Genomic DNA, 6942 nt, shown 5'->3' on the forward strand with positions numbered 1-6942 from the left:
TAAGAAAAGGACTGCGTACATTAATAAACTATTTGGGTGGGCCTGAGAATTTTCTCTTTCCTTCTTGCTAAACTGAAGCCTTGATGTTGAGTAACAAACCTTGACCTACAAATGTCTCTCTTTGTCATGAATTTATTTCAGAGTCTTTTCCTAGGAAAGCAGGAGGCACAATCTGGAAGATATCTTAACAACCAACACTTCCTGTTGAATGTCAGGAACGACTGTTACTGTAAAAAATTGATCGTTTCTCCACCAACGCCTTGAATAAAGGCATGTTTGGTGACAGCCTAAGGCACAGTATTCCCAGGGATGAACCAGGGAATTGGGGTGTTTGGAGTCAAAGACTACCTGGTCAGGGTCAGAGAAACTTCAGGCTGTCCTTCAATGAGTAAGCACCCTAAAAAGGAGGAGCAGGGTAGGCGTGGACAATGTCATAGACACAAGAAGAATGACAATGGAAAAAAATCTGGCAAGCTCTCAGAAGGCACAGAGCAGAAGAGAAGTACCGATCCCTTCTGGAACACGAGCAAAGTCGGTGCTATTGATGAAGCCTGACTCCTCTAGGAGGCCAACCCTAGGCCCCCTGGAAACCTGATGCAGACCACCAGGGGAGCAGGGACCACCCCTGGAGGACCCCTAAGCTGGTGGGTAACTCTGGAGCCCAGAGGTAGCACTCTCTGTGGCCACAGCTCCTTTTATTGCCTGAGGGACACAATGATATTTATACTTCATTCTAGGAGTCTGGGGGGGTTTAATAAGTTCAAATGCACAGGCACCGAGAAGTTTGGAGAAAAGACTAGAATTATATTATTCCTGGCTGGGAGTGTTCCCTTTAAAATGGCTCCTAATTACAGTACCACCCTTGTAGATGCAGACCACATCGAGGTCTCCGGCTGTATTGTAAACTTATTCCCACCTAATAAACTTCTCTTCTTGGCATTTTTCTCCCCGAAGCATGCTCTTTTATCCCACAGTTCTAAACCCAGGCCTGCCCACGTCAGGAGATGTCTCCAAGGGGTGACACTGGATGAAGACCAGTGAAACTGTAAGTCTAATCCCTCTGTGTCACAATTAGGGCTGGAGCCTCAGAGGACTGATGTCCCACATGCTCACCTGCTAAGGGGACTCACCTGCGTGGCCCTGAGCTTCAGCTACGTGGTAAGTTTATCTGACACGTTCAAGATACCACTCTCTTGTTCTGTCTCCTCTCTCTCTCTCTCTCTCTCTCTCTCTCACACACACACACACACACACACACACACACACACACATTCATACACACAGACACAGTCACACACTCATATACACAGACACATTCACACACAAACACCACATACACACAAGCTCACACACTCAGACACTCACACTCATATACATGGACACATTCACACACCACACACATGCACACACTCACACATGCTCATCCATGCTCACACTCATATACACAGACACACTCACACACACATATACACCACACACACATATACAGCACACACACACACACACTCACACACACACACTCACACATGCTCATACATGCTCACACTCATACACACACACACACACACACACACACACACACACACTCACACAGTGAGTTAAGCTTCCTCAATTGTAATCAGGCTGGGTGTGTTTACAGCTCCTGTTTTTAGTCTCTGCTATTTTCTAGTGCTCATCCACGTGAGAATTCAAGATCTCTTCTTTTCATCAAAACGTTAGTGCTTAGTTATTTTAAGACGAAATGCTTCGGTGACGCACAGTGAGAAGGAATGTCATGCTCCAGGTGCTCCGCTACCTGAGCATGCGTGGGAGTCTCTGCGCCCATTCAGGCTTCATCTCTCAGATTGTTTTTGGCAGGGGGAAGTGGGGAGAGATGGCGAGAGACAGAGAGGCAGAGAGCCAGAGAGCCAGAGAAAGAGACAGAGAGAAAGATACAGAGAGACAGAGACAGAGAGACAGAGAAAGAGACAGAGACAGAGAGAGATACAGAGAGACAGAGACACAGAGAGACAGAGACACAGAGAGACAGAGACACAGAGAGACAGAGACACAGAGAGACAGAGAGACAGAGAGACAGAGAGGCAGAGAGACAGAGAGACAGAGAGACAGAGAAAGAGACAGAGAGAAAGATACAGAGAGACAGAGAAAGAGACAGAGAGAAAGATACAGAGACAGAGAGAGATACAGAGAGACAGAGAGACAGAGAAAGAGACAGAGACAGAGAGAGATACAGAGAGACAGAGACACAGAGAGACAGAGACACAGAGAGACAGAGACACAGAGAGACAGAGAGGCAGAGAGACAGAGAGACAGAGAGACAGAGAAAGAGACAGAGAGAAAGATACAGAGAGACAGAGAAAGAGACAGAGAGAAAGATACAGAGACAGAGAGAGATACAGAGAGACAGAGACACAGAGAGACAGAGACACAGAGAGACAGAGACACAGAGAGACAGAGACACAGAGATACAGAGAGACAGAGACACAGAGAGACAGAGACACAGAGAGCCAGAGAGCCAGAGAGCCAGAGAGCCAGAGAAAGAGACAGAGAGAAAGATACAGAGAGACAGAGAAAGAGACAGAGAGAAAGATACAGAGACAGAGAGAGATACAGAGAGACAGAGACACAGAGAGACAGAGAAAGAGACAGAGAGAAAGATACAGAGAGACAGAGACAGAGAGACAGAGAAAGAGACAGAGACAGAGAGAGATACAGAGAGACAGAGACACAGAGAGACAGAGACACAGAAAGACAGAGAGACAGAGAGGCAGAGACAGACAGAAAGGCAGAGACAGAGAGACAGAGACACAGAGACACAGAGAGACAGAGAGACAGAGAGGCAGAGACAGACAGAGAGGCAGAGACAGAGAGACAGAGAGGCAGAGACAGAGAGACAGAGAGACAGAGAGGCAGAGACAGAGAGTAAGAGCATTCACTTACTGTGAAGGAGATCTATCGTAAGACTTCGGTAGCTTTAGGAGCAGACTGGGCCATTGACTCTGGGACCACTCTTTTAAGTTTGCCACAGAAACTAAGCCCCTCTGATGAGGTCATCAGGACTGGAAGCTTTGGGTTAATTGATAGATAGAAAACCATCCCTGTTTTCCCCAAGACATTCCTGAGAGCTTCCATGGTACCTTCTCCTGAAGAAGTCTGTGTGTACACAAGTTGGAGGGGGAGAAGGGGAGTGGTGGCTTTGTTTAAGGCAAGATATTCAGAATAGAGCGTAGATAGAAGCAAAACCGAAGGTTTGGGGGTTTTCACATTAACTGTATCTCATATGTGGTTGCTGGCTAATCTGAGAAAGCATGGAGCATGCAAATTCTCAATATCTATATAAAAGAGCCACGGGGAGGGGGTGCCTGCCTGCTATCCTACACAAGAGGGTGGCTGGAGCTAACCGTGATGGTAGTTTTTGCTGAACTGGTGAGTTCTGGGTTCAGCAAAAGACTCTATGATAAAAAATAAAGGGGAAAGTGATAAGAGAAAGATGCCAAACATTGACCTTTGAACTCCACGTGCATACCAACATATGTGTGCAGTTACGTGAACACTTAGACTAGGTGTGTGTGTGTGTGTGTGTGTGTGTGAGAGAGAGTTCTGGGTTCAGCAAAAGACTCTATGATAAAAAATAAAGGGGAAAGTGATAAGAGAAAGATGCCAAACATTGACCTTTGAACTCCACGTGCATACCAACATATGTGTGCAGTTACGTGAACACTTAGACTAGGTGTGTGTGTGTGTGTGAGAGAGAGAGAGAGAGGTGAGGGGGAGAGGGAGGGGGAGGGAGAGGGAGAGGGAGAGGGAGAGGGAGAGGGAGAGGGAGAGGGAGAGGGAGAGGGAGAGGGAGAGGGAGAGGGAGAATGTAATTTCAGCATTCAAAAGGCTGAGACAGGAGGATTACAAGTCTGAGGCCAGTCTAAATTACCCAGAGCATTGAAGACCAGCTTGGGCTACTATCTGTTTTAAGACTCTGTCACAAAGAACTAAGAGAAAAGCCCATCATAAGCCCATCACTTACGAAGTTATTTCCGTGTAGAACATGTGACACAATCCATAAATCCCCATTGGCACAGTATCCTGGAAACATGATAAGTAGAAAGCAGTTATACTTCTATTTTCCATGGCTACTGTTTCCATTAGAACTGTCGTGTCTATGACAGCAGCATCACGGTGACAGATATTTTTGTTCAGTTTTTTGTACTACTACAACAGCACATGGTAAGTATGAATCAAAGTCTAACTAGTCCTCATAGCTTTTAACAAATTTCCTGGGTTCCTGTACCAATAAATGTTTTTGGGGGGCTACAAAGGTATATATCCCCCCATGTTATATAGCTGACTTGATACATGCCTCTGAATTAATGTTTTAGTGTGTCTTTGTTCATGTATTTAATGAATAGTTACACTTAACAACCCTGCTTAGCGATTGGTGTGTGTTGGTGTGTTCCTTAGGCTCTAAGTTAGCGTCTACAACGAGGGAGAGCCTCCAGTCTGGATCTCTGCACACCATCAGCAGGGGCCATGCTCTGGGTGTTCTGTGACACCTGTCACTTACATCACCGAGATTCCTCTCCTGGTCATTCAGCTTGTGTCCCGGAGCAAGTATTGAAAGCCAAGATACATGCAAAAGATGTGTGTTTGTGTGCAAGGAGCCGCAGCGGCTGAACAAGCAACTATATTATGCCGAGATGAAAGTATAAATAAAGCTTGACTGAGGTTTAAAAAATGGCTGCTGGGGCGTGGCTCCAATCCTTAGACAATTTGCAAAGGAAATAGCACAATAGCAGGGACCAGACTGACAGTTATATGCTCGATCAATTCAGAAGCTACAGGCAGGGTGTGTGCCCTTTCTTCCAGACATCTGAAGCAATGGGAGAGCCATCAGCGGTGGCCAGAAAAGATGTTTCCAGAGGGTGGAGTTCCTTCTAAGTGGTCGATGGGGTGCAGATTCCTCTGAGCTCCCGTCTGCTGAAGTGCAGCCTGCCTGTGCGGGGATCTAGGAATGAGTCTTGAGCTTCAATCCACAAAGGCTTAGTCCACAATGCTTTCAGAAGGCTCGGAAGCAAAGGCACACTCCGCTTTAGAAAAAACTAGGATCTAAGGGACTCTTCCCCTGTTCTCCGCTCCTCCATAGCCTTATGTAACTCCTCTGCTTCCCAGAGTAACCACAGAATTCCAACAGTGCAGCCATCCACAGGGCCTCTCCAAGGCTGGCTCTCTCCCCTCATTCCGTAGTCCTACAAAGAACTATTCCTAGTGGCCCAGCATAACCCTGTTATCATTTCCAGGTCCATGGGCATGAGTTGACTCACTATTAACTCCCGCAAAATAGGCCTTCTGAAGCTGTAGGCAGGAGCTGAGGGGAGTAGAACAGGTCCCCAAAAGATGGGGAGGGTGTGAGTCATTGGTTTCCTAATGTGGGGTAGCTCAGTGAACACACAGACTCGTAGTTTGAGAGCAGGCCTCAAGTTCCTAGTTAGATACAAACTCAAGTAGACTGCAGGAGACTTGAGGGTGGGAGACTCTAGTTCTGCTTTGAAGCCTACTGCAAAGTCTGCCCTCTCTGAACATCTGTTTTCTCTTCTGAGGAATGGGGGGAACATATCAGACCAATTGTACATACATCATTGCATCAAAAAATGTTTTAACAGTTTGGCTGTTTATAACCCACTGACAGCAAGATGGTTCTACTTATGGTGGAAGATAGAGACGCTGGTTGGAAGTTCAGATGAGAAGGTAGTAACTCGTAAAGGACCAGGGACCAAATGCATCACTCATTCATAAATACACAGAGCTGACAAACCTCTGTGTAAAATAAAACCTATATTAGGGTGAATCGTATAACAGAGGAGCAATCGTCGCTACTGTTTCCCTAGAGTATAATGTCATTCATCGTCTGGCAGGTGACGGCTAGGACTTCATGCAATCTTTTATTTTGTTGTTACATATTCCAAGGCACCTGTTAATTTGATCCCTTGTTTCAGAGCAAAAAGAACTGAGCCCCAACTCAGAAAGCTCAGCTGATAAGCATGTGGCAGAGTCACATTATAAGCCATTTTGTGTTGTAACAGGTTGGAAAGGACTGGATTAGCTGTCCCTTAGATGAAATGTGTGGAAATCAATAATGTTTAAAATTATACAATATGATGAGGTGTGTAGAACATGCGCCTTCCCTTCTGTCTCTCGCATTCCATACATTTAAGAAACCGCTCAGTAAAGGTACAGATGCACTGAAGGGTAGCTCTTTTACCGAAACCCAGCCCCTTGTCTGGAAGCTATGGCAGTGTTTCCCTCACAGAAGCAGGCACACGGGGAGACTGACAGCCCAGTCTAACCACCCTCCCAGGGCACACAGTGAAGTTTTTATTGGCCCATGTATGGGAATTCAGGCCTTGATGTTTTAGCACTTGGGCCATGTGTTTTGGGAGGTGCTATTAGGAGGTGTTCGGATTTGGGGATTGCACGTGTGTGTGTGTGTGTGTGTGTGTGTGTGTGTGTGTGTGTGTGTGTGTGTGTGTATGTGTGTAGAGCTGGGTGTTTTCCAGAGTGGAACAAGAAGGATTAGCTTTCAGGGTTTGGCCGGGCCTAACCTGTAGCAGATGGGCACTGGCTTTAAGTTCTCATAAAGTCGACCCCGGGAGACTTGTTAAATAATTTATCCTCAACTTTGGAAGAGCAAAGGAATAAGGTGATGAAGAAAAATGGAAGCCACACGATAATGTGCCGTTGATGGAGTGGGCTTGTCTTTCCCTGTGGTACCTGGTGAGTGTGATAGTGCATGGGTTTGCAAGGGGCGGGGGAGGAGAGCCTGGGGGTGGGGAGCCTGAGGACAGTCCTGACTTTATCCCCAGCAGCTGCCACAGAGAAAGTGAGAAAAGCCCCACTCTCTACCTAGGGAATGGCCCCAGCTTTAAGACATATTGAACCGTGTTCACTTAC

At 46.5% G+C, this 6942-nt stretch overlaps 1 long non-coding RNA gene across 1 annotated transcript; it reads left to right on the plus strand.

The window, feature by feature from the left end:
* Positions 1-479: 479 nt before the first annotated feature.
* Positions 480-6159, plus strand: LOC102551263 (uncharacterized). The gene is made up of 3 exons (XR_015670547.1): positions 480-644; positions 1076-1158; positions 4456-6159. It is a non-coding gene; the product is annotated as an uncharacterized LOC102551263 (long non-coding RNA).
* Positions 6160-6942: the final 783 nt, after the last annotated feature.

This window comes from Rattus norvegicus, chromosome 2, assembly GCF_021556685.1.
Source record: "Rattus norvegicus strain SHRSP/BbbUtx chromosome 2, alternate assembly SHRSP_T2T, whole genome shotgun sequence".
Lineage (NCBI taxonomy): Eukaryota > Metazoa > Chordata > Mammalia > Rodentia > Muridae > Rattus > Rattus norvegicus.